This window comes from Ovis canadensis, chromosome 1 (assembly GCF_042477335.2).
Source record: "Ovis canadensis isolate MfBH-ARS-UI-01 breed Bighorn chromosome 1, ARS-UI_OviCan_v2, whole genome shotgun sequence".
Taxonomy (NCBI): domain Eukaryota; kingdom Metazoa; phylum Chordata; class Mammalia; order Artiodactyla; family Bovidae; genus Ovis; species Ovis canadensis.
In genome coordinates, this window is record NC_091245.1 from 160,001 (window position 1) to 185,000 (window position 25,000).

A 25,000-nucleotide genomic window follows, 5' to 3' on the forward strand; every position below is an offset into this window, starting at 1 on the left:
GAGGCCGGGCGGCGAGGACACGGCGACCGGCCCGCGGGGGGGGCAAGACCGGGGACCCGTCCCGCGCTCGGGCGAGCGCATCGGGGCGGGGGCGCCCCCTCGCCCAGCACGCGACGACGGCGGCGGCGGCGGCGGCGACGACACGGGCGACGGATCGGGGCCGCGGCGGGCGCGGGAAGCGAGCCACACCAGGGCACACGGCCCCGGGGAGCAGCAGACGGCGAGGGGACCGAGGCGGACGGACGGACGGAGAGGGGCACCGACGGGATGCGGCCGCGCGGGGCCGACACCACGCAACCGGTGGCGGAGGTGGGGTGGCCGCGCGCCACCGCGAGGGGAACGGCCCAAAGCGACCCGGCGGAGGGGACGCGAGTCGGCCGCCGGGGCCCACCGCGGGATCTCACCGCCAGAGGCCCTCCCGGCACAGGGGCGGTCCCGCGGCACCACCCGGGACGACGACGGACTGGCGCCCCCACCCTCGCGGGGCTCGCGCCCACCGCCACCGCCACCCCCAGAGCCGCAGCCGGCCCGGGGAGAACACTCTCCCGCCGCACACCGGCGGCCCCCGCCCCCACGGCCCTCGCGCGCGCGGGGCTCCCCGCCCCGCCCCCCTCGCTCAGGGCTTCCGAGGGCACTGCTCCGCCCGGGGACGCCACCGGCCCGGCAGAGGCCGGGGGACGACACCCACGTGAGGCGAGGCGAGGCCGGCTCGGGCCCAGACAGGGGACGGGAACGCGGGCGGTCGCACGCGCGGGACGAGGGCGAGGACGAGGCCGGCGGCAGCGGGGAGGGGCCGGCAAGCACGCACGGCGGGGGCCGCGGGACAGGGACGCGGGCGCCGCCCCGAGGACCAGACGACAAAGGCCGGGCGCGCGGCCGGGCCCCCAGGAACACCAGCGCGGGACCCCACCGCCACCCGCACGCGAGGGCGGTCCCGCGACGCCTGGGGCGCCGGCCGGCCCCGGCCATCCCCGGAGCGTGGCCCACGACCCGGCCCCGCCGCCACGGCCGGCGAGCCGTCCACCCGTCTTCCGCCATCCATCCGCGACGGATCCGTCTTTCCATCTGAGTCTGAACCCCGAGGCGCGACATCCCGGGGACGACGCTCTCGAGCGAGGCGGCCCGGACCGTGACCGCACGCCGCCACCAGCTGCGGCTCAGGGGGCGAGGGCGGGCGCGACGGGCCCCTCCTCACCACCAGCTGGCGGGGCCGGGGAAGCCGAGGCCGACCGGGCGTCGCGCCCCGACACAGCCCCCCTTCCCCCAGGGCTCACACCACGGGGGCCGGCCGCACGCACACGGCCCCCCACCTGCCGGACGCCCGGCGGGGCCCAGCGGGACCCTCCCCCGACGCGGAGGGGGGAGGCGCGGGCCGCGGTAGGCAACGAGCGGCACACGGCCCCACCGCGGGGCCGGCGCACCCAACTCCCTCCCCTCCCACGGAGGGCGGGGGAGTTCTGCTCTGCCCACGTGCTCTGGCAGTCGCCACGGTGGCCACTGCGCACTCGGGAGGGGCAGCGGCTGGGGGCTCCGGTACCCCAAGGCTCCCTCTCGGATCGCTAGAGAAGGCGTTCTCACCGAGGGCGCGCCGTCCCTCCCCCGGACCGTCTCACCTTCGGGCCCACGGAGGCGCTCCGCCAGCCACCAGGCCTCAGCTGGGCGGGAGGGGTCTGCGGTACAGGGAAGCGGACCGCCACACACGAGCGTGTGCGCGGTCAGGGCCAGAGCAGAGCCCGCACGCCCCGCCCCCCCGCAAGGCCTCATCCACCAAGGCCTCCACGACGAGGGGAACAGGCACGCCTCTCCCTACCGCCTCGACCCCCCCCCAAAAAAGAGAGCCACTCTCGGGACACCCACGCCACCGTGGCGGGGACCCGAGGGGGACACCGGGTTGAGGGAAACGACACCACCGCTCGGCCTCAGGCACCTGAGGGACGACCTGGAGCGCTCCAGGGGCACCGCCGAGGGTCACACGAGGCACGCTCGCACACCCGCGTGGGGCGCGCAGCGCGGCGGCGGCGGCACAGCCCTCCCCGCCACAGGGAGGGCCGCTCGCCGGGCACACGCCGAGAAGGCGAAGCGGGAGCAATCTGCTGTGTCAGAAGACCAACGGCGCCCACTGACGCCCCGAGGCAAGGGACAGCAGGAGACCGAAGATCAGGGCCAGAGGCCACACACCCAACCCCTGCCTTCCTCACCCTCCCTGATGGGCAGCGGGGGGGAAGACAAGCGAGGGGCCCCGCGGACAGACCGAGAAGAGCGGACACGCTCACTGGGAACGCCCGTCCCTCGTCTGGCACGGCTTAGGCTCGGCCCGGGAGAACACGACCACACCACATCGATCCGTGGAGCCAAGGTGGGGCGGGGGGAGGCACGGCGAGGACAGTCACCAGAGGGGCCCGTTTTAAGCCTCGCCGGCAACCTCCATCCCCCCCCACCTCGCCTCAGGCGAGAGCGGCCAACGACCCCAAGAGGAGAACACCTGACACGGAGCCCACAGGGCGGGGGTCGTCCCAGCCGCCCCCAGGTGCCCACAGCGGGGGCGAGGGGCGCCCAGGGTAGAAGACCCGCGCCACCTCGCCCCGCCACCCTCGGGTCGCCCAGAGACCGGAGGTGGCACCGTGGGTCGGGTCAGCCAGACGACACCACACAGGAGCCGGCGCACAGGCCCAGGCGGGCGGCTCCAGCGGCAAGGGACGAACCGGGCACCAGCTGGCGGCCCAGAAGCCCAGAGCCCCGCGTGCGTCTAGAGACCCACAGTCCTCGGTGGCAAACACCAAAGGAGACCGTGTCAGCACTTACCTGGTGGCAAAAAAGGCCTATTAAGGGCGACGAAATGACAGCAGGCGACAGAGGAGCCCATCTACGACTCGCAGGGAGGGCCCCCGGAACCTTGTCCCGGCCACCTGTCCCCAACACTGCCCCATACACACCAGGCCCCGAGCTCTCGGGGGGGGGGGGGGGGGGGCGCGGGGGGGGGCGGGGGGCAGGCGGGGGGTCATCTGGTCGACCGGGGGGGGGGAGGGGCGCGTGGTGGCAAAAGGGGTGGGGGTGGGGGCGCGGACACCGAGAGAGGGGGAGCTGGCCGAGGACGCCCTCCCCGCTTCACCCACGCGGGTAGGGGGACCGGCCCGTCCGTGTCTCCGGACGGGGATTTGGCTTCGATGTGCAAAAGGAACACAGAAGACAGACCCGTCAGCGAGGCGCTTCCCACGAGACGAGCGGGCCCCGACCAGGGACCGCGCCCGGGGCCCAGACCGTCCTAGACGGGGCACCCAGGACGGCCCGAGCCGGTCCCCACCTCCCGACTGACTGGGATTCAGGGAGTCGGAGAGGGGTGAGCCAAAGTCGCGTCCGACGACCGAGACCCACCAGGGCACGCCGGAGGGTCGAGCGCGCCCTCCCCGGCCACCCGCGGAAGCAGGGTCCGGTCCATCCACGTCTCCGGACCCGTCAGGACTTTGACAAAGAGAAAGCATGGGTGCCGGGAGACGCCTCGGGCGACCGGACCCCACGGGGGGGACCGCACACGCGCCTCCCCCGGTCAACCCTCGGGTCCCCACCTCCGGAGCGCGACGCGGAAAACACCTCGGGCAGGAAGGACCCGAGGGCCCGGACCCAGGCGCGCCCTCCGGCGACCTCCAAGCCACCGTCCGGGCCGGTCCCCACCTCCGGAGCGGGGCCGAGGGCGAAGCACACGCTCCTGAGGGCGGCCCAGGAGGAGTCCGGACCGCCGAGCCCGAGTCCAGGCGCTCCGGGCAGGGAAGACCCTCTCCCTGCCCACCGCGGCGGCCCGGCCCAGGTAGGGTCCGGGCGGTCCGTCTCCGCGGCCGCAGGGGCACGGGGAGATGCTGGTCGACCCGGTCAGGCCGCCCCGCAAGCCGGCTGCGGTGCGCCGCGACGGTCACCCTCCTCAGAAACCTAGAGAACCAATCTCCGGCGACAGCAGGACTGTCCCTAGGCCTCGGCGCCACCGGGACTGTCGCCGCCAGCGTCGCCGGTGTCTGAGAGCTCTGCCTCGGGCCCAGAGGCTGAGTCACAATCCTCCTGAAGGAGGCCTCGCCGAAGCTCCAGAGGGGAGGGACAATATACAAGCGGCCGCCAGGTGGCTCCCGACAAGCGACTCGAACGTCCCGAGGACGGGTGGCTGTCGCCGGCCGCCGGGGACGCCACCGCGCCGGCCGCCCAAACGCCCGAGCTCGGCCCGGAGCCTCCGCCGCCGAGCGACGCGACGCGACGCGACCCCGGCCGCAGAGGAAGGGAGACACGCTGGGAAGGATCTCCTCAGGAGGCTGCCACGAAGGAGACTCACTCCCCCACGCGATTCCGGGGTGCTGGGGGGACATTCCACGGAGACGCCGGCGGGCGGTGGGGGCTCGGGGCGGGGTCGGCGGAGAGAGGGGCACCAGCGAGCGGCATCGCAGACTCCCCCGGCCCCCCCTCCCCCGAAAGAGAGGGAGGGAGGGAGGGGCCGGCAAAGCGAAACCAAGGCGAGCGCTGCTCGGAGAACAAAGCAGGACTTTGGAAAGCAGACGCAGACAAGCAAGCCCAGGAGCAAGAAAGGAAAAGGAGGAGACACACTCGGAACCCCCACCAAGAGAAGACACAACTCAACCTGGGTAGAGACCGTGACAAAGTCCGAAGACAACAAACCCAAGCAGGCGCCGGTGGGTGGGGAAAGTGCACTTGAGGTCAGGAGAACATGGATTTCAAAATAACTGAACTGGCCACAAACACCAGAATGGCAGGCAGGCGGGAGGGCGGGCGGGAGGTCTGGGGTGGCAGGGCTGCGGGGGTGGGGGTTGGGAGGGGCGGGGGTGGGGGGTGGGGCTGGGGGGCGGGGGCGGGGGCGGGGGCGGGGGGTGGGGGGTGGGGCGGCTGAGGGGCGTGGAGGTGAGGAGGACCGGACCGAGTCAATAGGGATCCACTCCATAAACCCCGTGTTCCATGACAACAGCCAGTTAAATGAATAAATAACTTTGTGAAGTCGATCAGAAAGGAAACGAAACAAAACCACCAGGCAGGAAAGTCAAGTCATAGAAGGGCTCCGGGTGCTTAAAAGTCAGAGAGAGGGAGAGGGAGAGGAGGAGGAGGAGGGGGAGGGGGAGGGGGAGGGGGAGGGGGAGGGGGAGGGGAGGGGAGGGGAGGGGAGGGGAGGGGAGGGGAGGGGGAGGGGGGAGGGGGAGGGGGAGGGGGAGAGAGAACGCATACACATGTGCGTATCCGCGCGTCCATATGTATACGCACGCATATTCGCGCCTATATATACGCGCACCCATGGGTATGGACAAACACGTTCGAAGGGCATGCTCACAAACACGCATGTGTCTGTGTGCGCCCGTGTGTGCCTAGGCGTTTCTACTGTGCGTGTATGCTTGCGTGTATACACGTAGACTCAGGCATATATACGCAGACGTACGCGGATATACACAGGTACGGATACACATGCTCATATGTGCAGATACGTCGGGATCCATAGACACATACGTACAAATCAAGGCGGACGTGTCCACGCGTACAGATGCACACGTGTGTATACGTGTGATGTATACGCACAGGTGTGGGTGCACGTATACGCGTACACGTGCGTGCGTGCTTCCATAGGCGCATCTGTCCTCGTGTGTGTATGCACACGTGTATGCACACATGCATACGCGCATACGGACACATCCAGAGACGTCTACGGATCGCGTCTGGAGGTCCACACAGACGTCCGAGTGTGTATGTGTCGGGATACGCACACGTCTATATAAGTAGACGTGCGTGCACGTACGCACATACAGGCGCCCGGGGGCGTCCAGAGTGCCTACACGCAGATGCATGTGCATAGATGCGCACACACGGAAACGCATATGCGAACGTGCGTGTGTATCCGCACACGTCCATAGAAGTCCGTGTACACGTGCCTAAGTGCACAGATACCCACGTGTCTGTGTCGATGTCTACGTGCGCGCGTGTGAGTATCTATGGGTGTATCTATGTACATATAGATACTCACAGACACACACGGACGGAAACACACATCCGTGTGTGTGTGTGTGTGGGGGGGGGGGGGGGGGTATACACGGGGAAAGCGCAAGCATCTTGCAAAAGGGGCTTTTCTGTCCAAAACTGATCGAGGCGTCAGACAACTCAGCCTCCAAAAGGGAAACAACCCCCGATGAGCGAAGTGGGCAGGCAGGGGGCCCCGAGCAGACACCTTCCTTCCAAAGAAAGGGAGAACAGACAGACACCCAGAAGCACAAGGGAGACAACAAATCAGCGGCAGGGCTGGGCTGGGCTGGGCTGGGGCTGCTGGGGGTGGGGGCGGGCTCACGGAAGCACCCCGGGGCGTTCATCTGGACATTGATCCTTCTCCTTCGGAGGGGAAAGGCCCAGGAGCTGGAATCGCCATCGCGACAGCAAGTTGGACACATCAGAAGACAGTGGCTCCTGATCGATCGAACGCGCCTTTTCTGCCGCTGAGGAACATGTGGGCGGACTCAGAGAGATCACATCTCATCCCCTGGGGCCTCCCAGAGAGAGAAACCACATCCCTAGGGAAAAGAGTCCTGTGATTCCCTCGGAACACTCCACCAAAGAGTCCCCCTTCGACCCAACCCAGCCACTCCACGGAGTGCCCACGGAGGGGACAAAGAAGATACGGACGTGTGTATGTGTGGGATCGACCCCCCATACCTAGGTAGACATCCATACACACAGAAGGAGAGAGCTCTCTGTCTGTGTGCCTACGCCTGTATCTATTCATTCACTCACACACACACACACACACACACACACACACACACACACACACACACACACACAGAGGAATGGGACTCAACCACCCGAAGGGAATGAAATCTCACAGTCTGCAGGAACTCGGAGAGACCTTTAGAGGGGATGATGCTGAATGAAATACCTCAGAGCCGTCGTTTCCATGCAGTACCTACCAAACGAGACACCGTGAACACAACAGAACCCAAGAGAAACAGGCTCCTAAGAGACCACCGCGGAACACATGAGGGGTGGCCAGAGGAGGGAGCGGGGGAAACGGTGGCGGGGGGCGGGGTGGGGGAGAGAACGAGTGAACGAGCGCCCCTGGTGAGGGAGACAGAGGAAGCGGGGCGACCTGCCCCTTAGGGAATCCAGGCGTCACGGGCACGTCGCGACACCAAACGTCGTCCGCCGTGACACCGAGTGGTGACGGACGGTCCCTCACTAGATGCATCCTGGTGATCTCTGTGTCATGCGCTGCACTCGAAAACATCGTCGGTGCAGCTGAAAAGGAACGGGGGAACAAAACACACACACACACACACACACACACACACACGCACACACACACACAAGGGAAAGGAAGCAGGACGGGAGGAAGGAAAGAAGGCGAAAGGAAACGTCGGCCGTCAGCGAGAGGTCCATTTGAGAAGAGCGGGACTTGCGTGTGTGTGTGTGTGTGTGTGTGTGTGTGTGTGTGTGTGTGTGTGTGTGTGTGTGGAGGGGCGGGGAGTGGGGAGGCGGGGAGAGATACTAGGGTGAGTAGGAGGACGGGGAGCAGGAGGAGGAGAAAGAAAAGGACCGACCGATGGCCTCGAGGGCGAGGGGGAGATCAAGGATCCAAAGAGTGGACAGGACGGTCAGGTGAGTGCCATAGGGAAAGGAAAGGAAGCCAACCCACGAACACCCTCCCCACGGTGGTTGTGTTCAGTCCAAGATCAAGATGTGGGTAGCACGGTGTCCTCCAGCACACAGGGACACACAGGGCCTCCCTTGGCGTGGGAGTTCAGGATCACCCTGAAAGCTGAAGCCGTTCTGTTCATCCACGGCTGACAAGTACCGTGGTCTCACGACATTCACACATCCTAGCAAACCATCGAAAGACTCTCTCAGTCACTCGCCGTGAAACACATAGAGAACAGAAAAGGAGCGACACGATCGTGGCTGGCTGGCTGGCTGGCTGGCTGGCTGGCTGGCTGGCTGGCTGGATTCCCATGAGAGTCTGAGGATGGAACACATGGACAGAAAAGCATCCGATTCCCTTTGGTCAAGAATCGGTCTCGCCTTCTGCGCCTGGTGTCTTTCCTACGTCTGGATGATTCCCTCCCCCACCCCACCCCGCCCCGCTCCGCTCCGCTCCGCTCCCAGCTTGAAGGTGCTCTCAAGGTCCCGCCGGAACGCTCTCTTCCTCTCTTCGGAGCGCCCTTCTGAAGGGGAACGTTTTCTTCCACGTCATCGCCCCGAGACAGCTTCAGCCTGGCCCTCCCCTCCACCCCCGCCTCCCTCTCTCCCTCCTGCTCCTCTTCCTCCTCCTCTGAACTCTTGAGCTCTCCTCGCACCGGCCTCTCACCCCACACGGTGGCAGTGTTGGCCTAGGTATGCTCAGGCGTCTCCTCCCCGCATCCCAGTGGACTGCCACTGGCTCTCTCTCGACTGCGTCGTCCTGGGACCATGTGTTTCCTGGCCTTTTCTGCGGGTGGGGGAGACCCGGACGGGCCGGGGCCAGGCGGGGGTGTGGGGGAGCCTGCATGCGGGGGGAAGGGTGGGGGCAGAGAGGAGGAGGAGGACGAGGACGAGGAGGAGGAGCAGGAGGACGAGGAGGAGGAACGACACAACTCCCCAGTGCCAGTGTGTGCCTGTGGCCCGGGAAACAGACGACGCCCCGGGCTGGCTCCGAAAAGGGGATCGGTCATGAGATCGGGCACGTGTGTCCTTTGCAGAGGCCCTGCAGATCGAACAGGCAGGGGCAAGGATTGGGCTTCCCGCACTGAGAACTGTTCACCCGTCGTGGAAACAGGCGTCTGTCACACCGGGGCTTCGGCTTCCACAAGCCGTAGCCACCGAAACGTGCGCACGCTGGAGCCACCGCCGTGCAGAGGGAGATCTCATCCGGCTCCTCGTGTCCTTCCAGTGAGCAGGCCGGGATCTCGGGAAGAACAGAAAGCCAGAGAGTTGCATGCACCTGACCGTCACGCTTTCAGAAGCCAAGGGAACCAGAAATGAGGTTCACTCGCGTGTGGGTCTGTCTTTCCACGGGACGAATCCTCTCTTTGAGCAGATGAGGGTTCCGGGGACCCCGTGGAGCAGAGAGGATAGAGAGTTCCCTCAGGTCCCCTGCTCCTCCCATGCACGCGCACGCTCCCCAACGGTCCTAGGAACAGCCTGCCCCAGAGGAGCGTGCTGGCCACAACCCACCTCCACGGAGACGGAGACGGCAGTGTCCGTCCGCGTCAGTCATCCTCGTCCAGGGTCCCCGGGCCGTGGGCCCTCGCCTTCACGCCTGGCACCGTCCGTTCTGCAGGTGTGTGTCGAACCTGCCCGGAGCCCTGTGGCATCGTCCCGGATCAGGGGTTCGGTGGAAAACACCCTGTCCCCCCGCCTCCTCGGCAGGTGGATCCTTCACCACTGGACCACCAGGCAGGGAAGTCCCTTCACAGCCTTCTAAAAGCATCTACCCTGAAACATTCCATGTCGTCCTCCAAAATCACTGGACCATCACGACTGAAATGAAGGAAACTATGTGAGTTCAAGAATGTCTTCACTCCTCAGTGCTTCTTGCTTTAGAACCACGAAGGCATCTCTCTCTCTCTCTCTCTCTCTCTCTCTCTCTCTCTCTCTCTCTCTCTCTCTCTCTCTCTCTCTCTCACACACACACACACACACACACACACACACACACACACACACACAGAGGGGGGCTCATCGTCCAAAAGAAACCAACTGTTGTGTTTCTCCGTCCCCCTTGTGGTGGCCGTCGTGCCAACGCTAGTCAAAGGAGCTGATCTCCTGTGGAATCCGATGTCTTCTTCTCTAGGACGCTTCAAGAAGCAGCAAGAGTGCCGGTTTGTGAGACACGAAGGTCAAGCCGTCACGATGCAATCCCTTCTCCGGGCCTGATCGTTCAGAAACTCTCCCATCCCAAGCGGGGGACGTCAGGATATCCATCTCGAGTTTGGGACGGGGGCTTCCCCGGCGGCTCCGTAGGAAACCATCCCGTGCCCACGCAGGAAACACGGGTTTCATCCCCGGCCAGGGAAGATCCCACGTGCTACAGAGCCACGAAGCCCATAGGCCTCGCCGATGGAATCCGTGCTCTGGATCCTGGCCACTGCGAGCGCTGAGCCCACACCCAGCGGCCACCGAAGCCCACGTGCCCCAGTGCCCGCGCTCCCCAAGAGGAACCACAGCCACGAGAAGCCCAGACACACAACCGCAGGGCGGCCCCCTCCTCCACGGAGAGAGCACGGCTGGCACAGCAGTGAAGACACAGCACACCCCCACAGAAATCAGAGACGCCCCATGGTTTTAAAGCAGTACGGGGTCTAGGACGGGATGCCGTCGGCCGATACCTCGTCCTATCCTATCCCTCGGGAAGCTCGCTGACTCTGCGGTAGATGAGATCAAGAAACCGCAGCTCCCCGTGCCATCGGAAGTGTGGGAAGCTCTCCCTCCAGTGCTGAGAGCCCAGTGGAGACGTGACCCGTGGGGACCGTGAGCGTGCCTGTTCTCGTGAAGAAGTCCTTCCCGGTCCGGGCTCTGGAGATCGGCCCACGCGGACCTGCAGACAGCGGACGGCCATCCCTCTCGGCTCCCTGCGGGCTCACGGGTCCAGGCGTGCCGTGCCCCCAGCATCTGCTCGCATCTTCTGGGCCCGTCTCCCCCGCTGTGCTCCGCTCACTTGGAACCCTTCTCCCCTCTCGTCTGACCTGTTTTCCTTCCTGTGGCGACTCTTTCTGGCTCCCCAGGCACCACTTCACATCGTTCTCTTCTCACCGCACTCGTCTCGTGGAAAGAATTCCACGTCTCTCTGCTCTGTTCCCCAAGGAGTCTGTCATCGCTCCATTCCTCTGGGGATCGACTGGCACCCAGGCCACCCCGGCCCACGAAAACCGTGGCTCCGTGTGGATGGGACGACTTGCCGACGACCGCGGGGGGCTTGTGGACGTGGAAAGCTGGCACCGGGGAGTCGTCCTGCGGCCACACCCTCGGGCACCATCGCGTTCGCGCCGTCTTCCCTAAGACGTGTGCGGTCGCACTGGTATTCCAACGGCGTCTATTGGAAAAGAATGGCTCATTCCCTGGATCCCCTCAGGAGGACTTCGAAAAGAGTCGTGGTCGAGACGTGATCGATCTTTCCAGCACTCTCACTTCTGGGTAGACATCTCAAGAAAAGAGACACGGAATCTAAATCTCAGAGAGAGATCTGCACTCCTCCCATGTCCACGGCAGCATCCGTCACACGGGTCAAGAGAGGGAAACAGCCCGAGTGTCCATCAAGGGAAGAAGAGGGAAAGAAGACACACGATCCAGATAGAGATCGATCGATAGGTAGAAACAGATGTCCCATGGAGCCACAGGAACGAACCCATTCTTGTCTGGTGACAGCATGGATGTGACTTAGGGCGTGATGCCAAATGAATCAGTCAGGTAGAGAAAGAAAAAGACTTTCTCATGCCACTTACATGCCATGGATGGCCATCAAAAAAGAAAGAAAGAATGAAAGAAAGAAAGAAGACGGTCATCACAGAACGGCTGGGGGAGGGAGAAATGGGAAGATATTGCATTGATGTAAGGGGGAAAGAAAAAAACAAAAAACGACTTCACGGATAAGGTACATCTATACTGTATACGTCACAAAGAGCACGGTGATTCTAAGGAACAGCATGATTATTATAGTATGGTACTATTCAGAGAAGGCCATGGCGCCCCACTGCAGTCCTCTTGCCCGGAAAATCCCATGGACGGGAGGAGCCTGGTGGGCCGCAGTCCACGGGGGTCGCTCACAGTCGGACACGACTGAGCGACTTCCCTTGCACTTTTCACTTTCACGCCTTGGAGGCGGACATGGCAACCCACTGCAGTGTTCTTGCCTGGAGAATCCCAGGGACGGGGGTGCCCAGTGCGCTACTGTCTGTGGGGTCGGACAGATTCGGACACGACCAAAGCAACGCAGCAGCAGCAGCAGCAGCAGCAGCAGCAGCAGCAGCAGCAGCAGCAGCAGCAGCAGCAGCAGCAGCAGCAGCAGCAGCAGCAGCAGCATGATCATCTGAGAAAGTTGCCATGACAGTGGACATGAATCATTCTCCTCCCGTCCAATGGCAGAAGGAAATGGCAACCCACTCTAGGATTCTTGCCTGGAACTGTCCACGGATGGAGGAGCCTGGTAGGCTACAGTCCGTGGGGTCGCAAAGAGTCGAACACGACCGAGTGACTTCCCTCTCTTTCACATCCAGTCATGATCTGTGTGGCTTGTGAGAAAGCTATGAGCTACCGCTTGGGTGGTCATTCTTCTTTGGCAACATACAGGTGCCTCTTGTCCCCATTCTGTACACATGAGGACGAAGGATGTCATATGTCCTTCACGAAGGAAATGATATTTCAATACACCTGAAAGTTAAACACATAAAATCACCTAGTTTTCTTGTCTTTCCATGAAGAGTCAGTATCGGCTGCGCCAAAAAAAAAAAAGAAAGAAAGAAAGAAAGAAAGAAAAGAAAGAAAGAAAAAGAAAGCTTTATTTGGGGGTCTTCGATATGGCCATGCAGGGACACAGGTTTGAATAAAAACCGGGGGAACGTTGCCCAGGAAAGAGTCGGGGGCTTAGAAAGCTGAAACTCCGTGAGGTTGGAAAGCGACCTGAGAGCAATGATGATGGACTGTCATGCAAACAAGGAACTGTTTCTTCTTCCAGGGTAGATAGACTGTCACAAGTGATGTAGGGAAAGGGGAGGGTGTGTGTGATAGGGGGTCTTGAATGTCGGGAACACTGTTTCGATGATCCGGAGGCCTCTGTTCCCCAGGAGGTGCTCCGAGTTTCCAGACCGAGACACAGACCTCTTCCTCCATGGCCCTCCCCTTCTCTATTTTGGGGCGCTCTCTTGGCGATGCGGACTCCACTTTGATTTTCCTGTCACGTGTCATCCCCTTTTGCATTCAAAGATACCATCCCATCATGGGACCTGGTTTCTCTTTTGAGAGAGAATTCGAATGAGACACGACCACTCTCCGCAGCGTGGTTTCGGGCACGGACGACCCACACGGGGATCCATGCCACATCTCCCTCTGCCGTAGAGAAAGGCTGTGTATGGCAAACGATGCCACGGGATCGGCGAGTTCCTCGGGCTCAGCACTCCCTCGACTTGGCCGCGGTTTTGGGTTCGTTCCCTTCCGTGTTTGCTCGCTCGCTGACCCACGCGATCTCTCCGGATAGGGCAGCCCATCGAAGCGGAAACACAATCGAGTCTGTGTGGATCCTATTCATGCATCCGATGGGGAGATCCACGACCTCTACGTGGATCCATACACATGGCCGTGTTGGGTTCAGGAGGACCCTTTGGTGTTTTCTGGGTGCGCTCTTTGTCGTCCATGAGCTCACGTGCCTTTCGGGGACACGGCTGATGGAGACGGACACCAAGCAGCAGGGCAGCAAGCTGGCGTCTCGGCCTAGAGCGGTTCCCCAAAGGACATCTCAGAACCAGGGCTGAGACAGCCATCCCTCCCCGGGCCCCCCTCGTCGCCGGGGAGGGGAGGGGAGCGGTGGGGTGGGGTGGGGTGGGGGTGGGGGTGGGGGGTGTGAGGTTGAGGAGATGGGGGTGGGAGCCGGGTCCGGGTGAGCGTGCGCGCGCGCCTGTGTGTGTGTGTGTGTGTGTGTGTGTGTGTGTGTGGGTGGGTGGGTGGGTGGGTGTGGGTGTGGGTGTGGGTGTGTGTGTGTGGGTGCGTGCATGCGTGCGTGGGTGGGTGGGTGGGGCGGGGAGGGGAGGGGACGGGACTGGGCTCGGGGTTGGGGGTGCACGGGGTGAGGGGACTGTCCCGGTCCCCCTGAGAAGTGAAGGCAGGTTCTGTCCCGCTGAGAACTCCCTGCCTTCAGGCGCGCGAGGGGAGCAGGTTTCTCTCCAATCCATTTAGTAAACGGTTTTGAAAAAGTTTCCAGACAAAAAGTATCACACAGTTATACACAACATGTCTCCTTGTAATTGCCGGGGCCAGCGCGAGGAACTCCGCCCACGGCAAAGGCCACGAGGAAGGAGGCTTGGCACACGCAAAGGCGTGATCAAGCCTCAGGAAACCCCCCGTTCCCGAGCATCTACCCCCAAAGCCAGCGTCTACCTAGAAATGATGAGTCTAGTGGGTTGGTCAGGAATGACGTGGGTGAAGGGTGTTTCACGCGTCGGGCCGATCCTGACGGCTCACTCCCGGCCCTGGGTGTGACAAGGCCGTCTCGGGTCAAACCTCTCTGCTGACAGACTAGCTCGCGTGACAGGGTCACCCACCCTCCCGCCACGACGCACACGAGCGTCGGCTCCCTCTCCACCGTAAACAGCACAGAGAGTCTGGGAGTCTCTGGAGAGTCTTCGCGAGCACAGGGCTTTTCTCACGGTCGAGTCCATGATGGCCGCCAGGCCTCCATATCCTTAGGCACCTGGGAATAGATGAATCCATGTCGTTGGAATGTAGAAAAGGAAAGAGAGTCGTCTTGAAGGGGAGCAATCCTAGACGTTTTGAGTGAAGGAACGTTCTCTTTGGGAATCGATCCCTGCCCTTTGCGACCCATCCCTGGGTCCTTGCTATGTCAACATGTCACTCGATCACTCTCTGAAGACTAAATAGACCTTCAGGGCAACATTGGGGAAAGGATTTTCATGTGTTGGGCTGATGGTTGCTGCTCCATCTCCATGTTCCCTGCCCTTATCGTGAATATCACTAGCATCTAGGGGAAATAAGTATTCACCTTTCAGACGACTCATGTGAACTTTGGGGTTCAATCGGTTCCTTTCTTGATTGGAACTCACGACACCCTCACCCTACAGGAATGTCACTTTATCTGGAGGGTGGTGCCCGGTTTAAGAAAAAACACCCTCGGAACACGTAAGTGTTTTGGGGATCAGAAAGAAAGGATCATCACACGTCAGCAGGCCTCAGGGCCAGAAGATGATGTCATTATCCCTAAGACATTTTTTTTTTCCCCCCCCCGTACATGTATGTGAAAGCACCTGATTTTGAGAAAGGTCGGGACTCCCGGCCCCCACGTGACTCTGTATTCATCCCTATATGTCACAAGAGGGATAGAAGCAAACCCACCACGAAAGACATCGGATCCGTTTCCGGAAAGACGGATACCCCCACGTCGCTTCTTTCTTTCTTGCTCCCCGTTTCTCTGGCCGAATTCCAAGTGATTCAGCCTCTTTTCCTCCACTGATTTTCCTACGACACGATCCGTTTCTAATCTCTCTCTATCTATCTCTGTCATTCAATATGTCTTTATCCAAGGACGCCAACGCCGTCCCCGCCTTCGAATTCCCTGGATCCGACGGGGCTGGACCCCGGCAGGAGGCGGTGTGTGGTGGTGCGTCTGGGGCACGCGCAGGTGGTGCTGCGTGGGTGTGTGTGGGGGTGGGGGTGGGTGGGAGGGGTAACGTGTGTGGTGTGTGTATAGGTTCCACGTGAGGCCGAGTGTGTGTCGGGTGGGCACCATGGGTGTGTGCGTGTGGGATGCGCCTGTGGGTGTGGGCGTGGCCGTGGCCGGAAGGGGGTGGGGCGTGCAGAGACAGTGGCCCAGAGACACAGCCAGGCAAAGGACAACGCAGTGTGTGTGTGTGTGTGTGTGTGTGTGTGTGTGTGTGTGTGTGTGTGTGCGTGTGTGTGTGTGTGTGTGTGTGTAGGGGGTAGGGGGGAGTGTGTGGTGTGCGGCCTGTGCTGCGTGTGTGTGTGTGTGTGTGTATGTGTCTGGGGTCGGGATGTGTGTGTGCGCTGTGTGCAGGCGGGGTGTGTGTGCGGGTATGCGCGTGGTGTGTGGTGCGCCTGTGGTTGTGGGTGTGGTGGAGGGTGGGTGGCACAGAGACACAGCTAGGCAAAGGACAAGGCAGTGGGGGGGGGCGGGGGAGCGGGAGAGGTGAGGGGGCGGGGTTCATAATCTGAAAGGCGAAAGGCACAGGGACGCAGGGACGCACGCACGGACGCACCCACCCACCCACGCACGCACGCACGCACGCAGGCACCCAGCCACGCACCCACCCACCCACCTGCCCACGCGCCCACGCACGCACTTGCCCGTCCACGCTGTTGCGTGACGAGCTGGGTGGAGCTAAGCGTGTGATGACTCTGTCCATTGGGTGGAAATCACAGATCTCAGTGAGGTTATGATGGGAGCAGGGGCTTTGACGCAGTGAGACGGACAACACACTGATGATCGACTTAAAGGTCAATAGAGAGGGGTCTGAAACCTCCCAGAAGGAAATCACAGCACTGTATCAAAGTTTGGTGTCACTATTTGTTCTGGCATAGTCACCAAGTTTAAACGGTTCATTTCTGAATGTCATTTCTGTCCCCTGAATGTCATTTCTGTCCCGCTGAGAACTCCCTGCCTTCAGGCGCGCGAGGGGAGCAGGCTTCTCTCCAATCCACGGCATGCATCGTTTTCGCCCTGTTCAAAAGAAAAAAAAAAAAAAAAGAAAAAGACCAAAACGTATTTGTTTATCTTGGCCTGTTTTCTGGGCCGAGGCCAAAGACCTCTTCAAGCGTGTCGAAAGGATCTGACAGGATGGGAGGGAGGGTGCAGGTCAATCCATGGGTCAAGAGGTCCACAGAATCTGTCACAGCTGTGACTCGGGCCTTTTTCAGAAACAGGCCCATTTGGATGATTCCCTGGACAGGAGTCACCCCAGGAGTTTCCTTGAAGGGATCGAGTTGAGCTGCAGGAGTCCGGAGCGTGACCCCGCCGCCGCCAGAGGGCCTCCTCAGCCCGGCAGGCCGGCCTGCAGGCCGGCAGGCAGGCAGGGGCTATTGTCTGCGGGCCCCACCGCCACCCTCCCCCACCCTCCCCCTGCAGGGCCTCGTCCGATAGCTTCATTCAAATGCAGAAAGCTTTCCAGTCAAGTCAGAGCCTCTGACTTCGCCTCGAGCTTCTCTCCATTGAATGGTGATCCGCCCCACCCACGCACCCCTCCCCCCATCCCCATCCCCATCCCCATCCCCATCCCCATCCCCATCCCCATCCCCATCCCCCCATTCCATGTCTCCACCTTGAGACTGCCCCTTTCGGCACCGTGCGGAGGAAGGGGGCTGGGGGGTGGGGAGGGTGGCCGAGGGACACACTCGCCTCGTGTCAGGCCAAAGGAGTCTCCTCCTGTTTTGTCACCCAGGAAACCCCGCTCATGCGTGCGAGGATCGTGGACGTGCGTCGAGGCAGCCATCGTCACTTGACAGCTTCCCCTCCGTGGGAGGAGGTTTTCATTCCTGCCTGCCTCCAGTTCCGTTCCGTTCAGTCGCTCAGTCGTGTCCGACTCTTTGCGACCCCATGAATCGCAGCACGCCAGGCCTCCCTGTTCATCCCCATCTCCCGGAGTTCACTCAGACTCACGTCCATCGAGTCCGTGATGCCATCCAGCCATCTCATCCTCGGCCGTCCCCTTCTCCTCCTGCGCCCCATCCCTCCCAGCATCCGAGTTTGTTTCCAACGAGTCCCCTCTTCTCATGAGGTGGCCAAAGTACTGGAGTTTCCGCTTTCGCCTCATTCCTTCCAAAGAAATCCCAGGGCTGATCTCCTTCAGAATGGACTGGTTGGATCTCCTTGCAGTCCAAGGGACTCTCGAGAGTCTTCTCCAACACCACAGTTCACAAGCATCCATTCTTCGGCGCTCAGCCTCCTTCACAGTCCAGCTCTCACATCCATCCACGAGCAAGGAAAAACCATAGCCTTGACTAGACGGACCTTAGTCGGCAAAGTCACGTCACTGCTTTGGAAGATGCTATCTAGGTTGGTCATCCCTTTTCTTCCCAGGAGTCCGCGTCTTTGAACGTCATGGCTACAGTCACCCTCTGCAGTGATTCTGGAGCCCCCAAAAATAAAGTCTGACCCTGTTTCCACCGGTTCCCCATCTCTTTCCCACGACACGATGGGACCGCATGCCATGATCTTCGTTTTCTGAATGTGGAGCTTTAGGCCAACGTGTTCACTCTCCTCTTTCCCTTTCCTCAAGAGGCTTTTTAGCCCCTCTTCCCTTGCTGCCATAAGGGTGGTGTCATCTGCATATCTGAGGGGATCGCTATTTCTCCCGGCCATCTTGAGTCCAGCTTGCGTGTCTTCCAGTCCAGCGTTTCTCACGATGTCCTCTGCATAGAAGTGAAATAAGCAGGGTGACAATATACAGCCTTGACGTCCTCCTTTCCCAATCTGGAACCCAGTCTGTCGGTCCATGTCCAGTTCCCACTGTTGCTTCCCGACCTGCATACGGATTTCTCAAGAGGCAGGTCAGGCGGTCTGGTCTTCCCATCTCTTTCAGCCTTCAGAGAGACAGAAAAGGAGGGAGGGGCAGAGCGTTCCTCTGGCGCCGGCCGGCTCTGTAGTCCCTCGAATCCAAAAACACTCCATCGGGCACGGAGGTTCACGTGCGGTGGGCTGGAGTGGGGTGGGGACGGCGGCCTACTCCGTCCGAACCCTCGCAGTTTCCCCTCCTCTGTCACTCGCCTGGAACCTAGGAACAGCTGAGCTGGTGTCTGTGTGCGTGAGCGCGTGCGCGTACACGTGTCCGTGAGAGACGGCACGTTGTGCGTGTGCGTATGCGTGTGCACGGACGTGAGAGGAACGGGGAGAAAAAGGAAAGAAAGGAAAAAAAGAAAAAGAAAAAGAAAAAAACAAACCCAGAAGGAGGGAAGGACGAAATAGGTTCGTTAGTAGGGCCTCCATGTCTTGGAAAGAGTTTCTGAGCACAGATCCTCCGTTCAGTGAGTCGGCGATCGTATCTCCTCTACAGGAGGCCGTGATGTCGATGGACGGGTCCGGGAAAGCAGGCCTGGGGTGCAAGCCATCGGGGATTTTCTTTCCCCTCAGAGGCACTTGTAGGGAAACCAAGGAAACACACAGGTGCATCCCTGGAGCGGATTCGAGACACCAGTCGGCGCAGGGAGAGGCAGTCTAGGAGGCTGATTTCTAGACGTCAGGGTCGGGTCCTGGAGCGGGTTGCCATGTCCTTCTCCAGGAGGCCTTCCTGGCCCAGGGACGGAAGCCGGGTCTCCAGGAGTGCGTCCCCGCGTTTCTCAGAAAGACCCTCTGGGCCCCTAAGGAACCCGTGGCGATCACGATCGCCAAGGAGATAAGAATCCTCCACTGAGAGTTTCCGAAGTCTGGAAGGACCAGATCGAGAGAAAAAGGGAAAGGATTGCCTTCTGCCGACAGGGGTGTTGTACGAAGGGACCAAGGGGACGTCCGTCTTTCCAAATTCACAGTTTCCACATTGTGTCCTTTCGGTCCTCTGTGTTCTCTTTGTATCTGGAAAGCAACAGGTGGAACGGTATAGGTCCTTTCATTATTTTATTTTTCTTTCTGTCTTTTTTACCCCCCCCCCCCCCCCCCCCCCCCCCGCCCCCCGCCCGCCCGCCCGCCCGCCCGCCCGCCCGCCCGCCCGCCCGCCCGCCCGCCCGCCCGCCCGCCCGTCCGTCCGCCCGTCCGCCCGCCCGCCCGTCCGCCCGCCCGTCCGTCCGTCCGTCCGTCCGTCCGTCCCTCCATCTGTCTTCTCTCTGTCTCTGTCGCTTTTCACCCAGGTTAGGGAATTTAAAAAAAAAAAAAAAAAACAAAAAAAAAAAAAAAGGAGGAATCTGTATTTCTGCAGGTCAGGAAGCTACAGTTAGAACTAGACATGGAAACCCAACAGGCTGGTTCCAAATAGGGAAAGGAGTCCATCAAGGCTGTCTATCGCCACCCTGCTTATGTAACCTACAGGCTGAGTACACATCATGAGAAACGCTGGGCTGGATGAAGCGCGAGCTGGAGTCAAGATCGCCGGGAGAAATATCAGTCCCCTCAGATACGCACAGGACACCACCCTGATGGCAGAAAGGAAGTCGGGGTGCGGTGGGAGGGAGGGGGGCGCGGGGAGGGGCGTTACAAAGTCATGCTCGTTTCAGGTGTTCAGATTCTTTTCCCTCAGAGGTTCCTGCAAAGTCATACGTCTACTTTCCCGTGCTGGCATAGGATCCTGGTGCTCGTGGATCGTTCTGACGTACAGTGTATGTGTACACGTTCAACCCGACCTCCTAAGTGGACCGCCTGCTCCTCCCCGCCCCCAATCCTTTTTTCCTCACGAAGTCAGGCATGCACTTTCGCATCCTATTCCTCAGTTCACCCAACCCCACGCAAGAAGTCATTCCTCACGCTTTCCCATCGGTTCTCTACACCTCGCCTGATGATGGCGGGGGACTGGAAGACTGACCCCCGTTCTGAAGAATTTCGCAAGAGCTCTGGGTGAAGGCTCCTACGATCTGCTCGGTGAAGTGGGTGGCGTGTCAATCCGTAGAGATCGCTTTCCGTTGCGGTCCGTTTGCTTGTCTGCAGCGAGGGACGGAAGGGAGGCTTCCACCTTCCACAGAGAAAGCTATCCCTAGCGTCCCAAGCCTGTCTGACCACCACCCCACCCCGCCGCCCCAGGTGACAGGCGTGACAGGTCAGACCGTAGCCATCGTCACGTCAAGGGTGTCCGCACAACAGGCAGACTCATCCGAAAGGCACCCTGTCCTGGGAAGGGGGGAGGCAGGGGAGGGAGGGGCAGAGGGACGGCGAGGAAGGGAAAGAGAAAGAGAGGGACAGGGACGCACACAGTGGGGGCGGAGGGGGTGGGGGGAGGCCGTCGGGGGCCAGCGCGAGGAACTCCGCCCACCACGGCGAAGGCCGCGAGGAAGGAGGCTTGGCACTCGCAAAGGCGTGATCAAGCCTCAGGAAACCCCCCGTTCCCGAGCATCTACCCCCAAAGCCAGCGTCTACCTAGAAATGATGAGTCTAGTGGGTTGGTCAGGAATGACGTGGGTGAAGGGTGTTTCACGCGTCGGGCCGATCCTGACGGCTCACTCCCGGCCCTGGGTGTGACAAGGCCGTCTCGGGTCAAACCTCTCTGCTGACAGACTAGCTCGCGTGACAGGGTCACCCACCCTCCCGCCACGACGCACACGAGCGTCGGCTCCCTCTCCACCGTAAACAGCACAGAGAGTCTGGGAGTCTCTGGAGAGTCTTCGCGAGCACAGGGCTTTTCTCACGGTCGAGTCCATGATGGCCGCCAGGCCTCCATATCCTTAGGCACCTGGGAATAGATGAATCCATGTCGTTGGAATGTAGAAAAGGAAAGAGAGTCGTCTTGAAGGGGAGCAATCCTAGACGTTTTGAGTGAAGGAACGTTCTCTTTGGGAATCGATCCCTGCCCTTTGCGACCCATCCCTGGGTCCTTGCTATGTCAACATGTCACTCGATCACTCTCTGAAGACTAAATAGACCTTCAGGGCAACATTGGGGAAAGGATTTTCATGTGTTGGGCTGATGGTTGCTGCTCCATCTCCATGTTCCCTGCCCTTATCGTGAATATCACTAGCATCTAGGGGAAATAAGTATTCACCTTTCAGACGACTCATGTGAACTTTGGGGTTCAATCGGTTCCTTTCTTGATTGGAACTCACGACACCCTCACCCTACAGGAATGTCACTTTATCTGGAGGGTGGTGCCCGGTTTAAGAAAAAACACCCTCGGAACACGTAAGTGTTTTGGGGATCAGAAAGAAAGGATCATCACACGTCAGCAGGCCTCAGGGCCAGAAGATGATGTCATTATCCCTAAGACATTTTTTTTTTTTTCCCCCCCCGTACATGTATGTGAAAGCACCTGATTTTGAGAAAGGTCGGGACTCCCGGCCCCCACGTGACTCTGTATTCATCCCTATATGTCACAAGAGGGATAGAAGCAAACCCACCACGAAAGACATCGGATCCGTTTCCGGAAAGACGGATACCCCCACGTCGCTTCTTTCTTTCTTGCTCCCCGTTTCTCTGGCCGAATTCCAAGTGATTCAGCCTCTTTTCCTCCACTGATTTTCCTACGACACGATCCGTTTCTAATCTCTCTCTATCTCTGTCATTCAATATGTCTTTATCCAAGGACGCCAACGCCGTCCCCGCCTTCGAATTCCTTGGATCCGACGGGGCTGGACCCCGGCAGGAGGCGGTGTGTGGTGGTGCGTCTGGGGCACGCGCAGGTGGTGCTGCGTGGGTGGGGGTGGGGGGTGGGGGGGGGGGGGGGGGGGGGGGGGGCGTAACGTGTGTGGTGTGTGTATAGGTTCCACGTGAGGCCGAGTGTGTGTCGGGTGGGCACCATGGGTGTGTGCGTGTGGGATGCGCCTGTGGGTGTGGGCGTGGCCGTGGCCAGAAGAGGGTGGGGCGTGCAGAGACAGTGGCCCAGAGACACAGCCAGGCAAAGGACAACGCAGTGTGCGTGTGTGTAGGGGGTAGGGGGGAGTGTGTGGTGTGTGGCCTGTGCGAGCGGGGTGCGAACGGGCTGGGTGTGTGTGTGTGTGGGGGGGGGGGGTGGGGTGTGTGGGTGTGTGGGTGTCTGGGGTCGGGATGTGTGTGTGCGCTGTGTGCAGGCGGGGTGTGTGTGCGGGTATGCCTGTGGTGTGTAGGGTGCGCCTGTGGTTGTGGGTGTGGCGGGTGTGGCGGGTGGGGGGGGTGGGTGGCGCGGAGAAACAGCTAGGCAAAGGACAAGGCAGTGTGTGTGTGGTGGAGGGGGGGGGGGCGGGAGAGGTGGGGGGCAGGGTATGTGTGGGGGCGTGGTGTGTGCGGGCGTGGGGTGTTTATGGGGGCTGGGGTGTGTGTGTGTGTGTGTGTGTGTGTGTGTGTGTGTGTGTGCGCGGCGCTGGGGCGGGGCGGGGGGGGGTGGAGTGTGGCTACGCATGTGGTGTGTGGATAGAGACAGAGGAGGGGGGGGGACAGTCACAGCCAGGCCAAGGACAACGCAGTGTGGGGGGAGGGGAGGGGGGAGGGGAGGGGGGAGGGGAGGGGGGGAGTTTGTGGTGTGTGGCGTGTGACGCCGGGCTGGGTGTGCGTGTGTCTGGGTGGATGTGTGTGTGCGCAGTGTGCAGGCGGGGTGTGTGTGCGGGTATGCGTGTGATGTGTAGGGTGCCGCTGTGGGTGTGGGTGTGGGTGTGGGGGCACAGAGACAGAGGCCCAGAGACACAGCTAGGCAAAGGACAAGGCAGTGTGTGTGTGTGTGGGGGGCGGGGGTGCGGGATAGGTGGGGGAGGCGGGGTATGTGTGGGGGGCGTGGTGTGTGCGGGGGTGTGGGGTTTATGGACGGGGGTGGGGGGTGGGGGGGGGTGGGGTGGGTGTGGCTACGCATATGGTGTGTGGTCAGAGCCAGAGGAGGGGGAGACAGCCACAGCCAGGCCAGGGACAATGCAGTGTGTGTGTGTGTGTGTATGGGGGAGCGGGGGGAGTGTGTGGCGTGTGTGGGCCGGGTGCGTACGGGCTGGGGGTATGTGTGCGCGTGTGTGCATGGCGGCGGGGGGGGGGGGGGCTCCGGGATGTGTGTGTGTGCACGCGCTGGGTGCAGGCGGGGTGTGTGTGCGGGTATGCGTGTGGTGTGTAGGGTGTTCCTGTGGGTGGTGCGGGCAGAGACAGAGGCAGAGAGTCGCAGCCAGGCAAAGGACGACGCAGTGGGTGTGTGGTATGGGCACGGTGTGTGTGTGTGTGTGTGGGGGGGGGTGGTCTGCGTGTGGTGTGTGTGGTGGGCGGGCAGAGACAGATCCAGTCAGGCAAAGGATCACGTGCATGGATGGATATCCCGCATCATCTGCTTGTGTTTTCTGAGCTCATTCAGCACCTCCGCGATCAAGACCACTCCCGTGAAATGTGAGTCTGCCCCCACCAGCCAGCACTTGTCTTTGGCCAGGCAGACAGGGGAGTGTTCCGAGTTGGGGGGGGGGGGGGGGGGGTTGTTCGCGACTTGCTGTCACCAGGCCAGGTTGGGTCCTCGCGTTCTGCCCCTGAACCTGACTGGAGCAAGTGGATCCGTGTGATCTGTCGCGGCTCTGTTTGAAATCCTTGGCGGGAGAAGGAAGATTTCCCCCCATGCCAGGGGAGACAAGCCCCCCAAAAGTCACCTCCCTGGGGTTCCAATAGCTGTTCTCCAAATCAATCAAGTTTCCCAAAGGAGATTTCCCATCCCAAGCAAAAAAGCCCAAGTGTGGCTCCCCATGGACCTCTGGCCCAAGGTGCCGCTCCCGCAGAGCCTCCTTCCACAGCCCCAGGGCATTCAAGAGTTGGCCGGCCCGGCCCGCTCCCTCCGTGGTCCCCCCGCAGGGCCATCTAAAAAAGCGACCGACAGGCAGGTGGCGCCCGACAGCCAACGCACTGTCCAGAGAGCCGGCCGCAGCATAGAAGCTCCGAGGGAGACCAGCAGGGACTCGTTGCCAGACGGGGCCGGGGGCGGGGGGCGGGGGGCGGGGGGGTGGGGGTGGGGGGCCATCCTAGGGCGCAGTTTCTCCGCTCAGTCACCGAGGCGGACAGGAAAGCGGGACACGCCAACACTTCGCGGGAACGTCTCTGGGCGAGGTACGACGGACGCACGGACGGACAGACGGACGGGGGTGGGGGAGGGGGAGGGGGAGCATTCTCGACCGCACGCCCGCACCCACCGACGCACGCACGCACCGACCGACCGACCGACCGGCCGACCGACGCCGGGGTCCAGCCCTGGTGGATCCAGGGTGATTCGAGGGTGGGGATGGAATCGGCGTCCTAGGAAAACATTTAATTCGTTATAGATACACAGAGAGATTAGCAACGGATAGTGTCGTAGGAAATATGAGTGGCGAAAAAGAGGCTGAATCACTTGGTGGACGTGGAATCACATCCACGCTGCAGATGGGAATTCAGCCAGAAAAACGGGGAGCAAGAGAGAAACGACACAGGGGAATCCGTCTTTCCAGAAACGGATCCCATGCCTTTGTTTTGTAGGCTTGCTTCTAACCTTTTGTGACACATAGGGATGAATCCAGAGTCAACGCGGGGGTCAGCAATCCTGACCTTTGTCAAAATCAGGTGCTTTCCATCCAAAGAAGGTCTTAAGGGTTTTTCCATCATCTTCTGGCCACGAGGCCTGCTGACGTGTGACGATCCTTTCTTCTGATCCCCCAAACACTCATGTGTTCCAAGGGTGTTTTTTTCTTCAACCAGGCACCACCCTCCGGATAAAGTTGCATTCCTAAAGGGTGA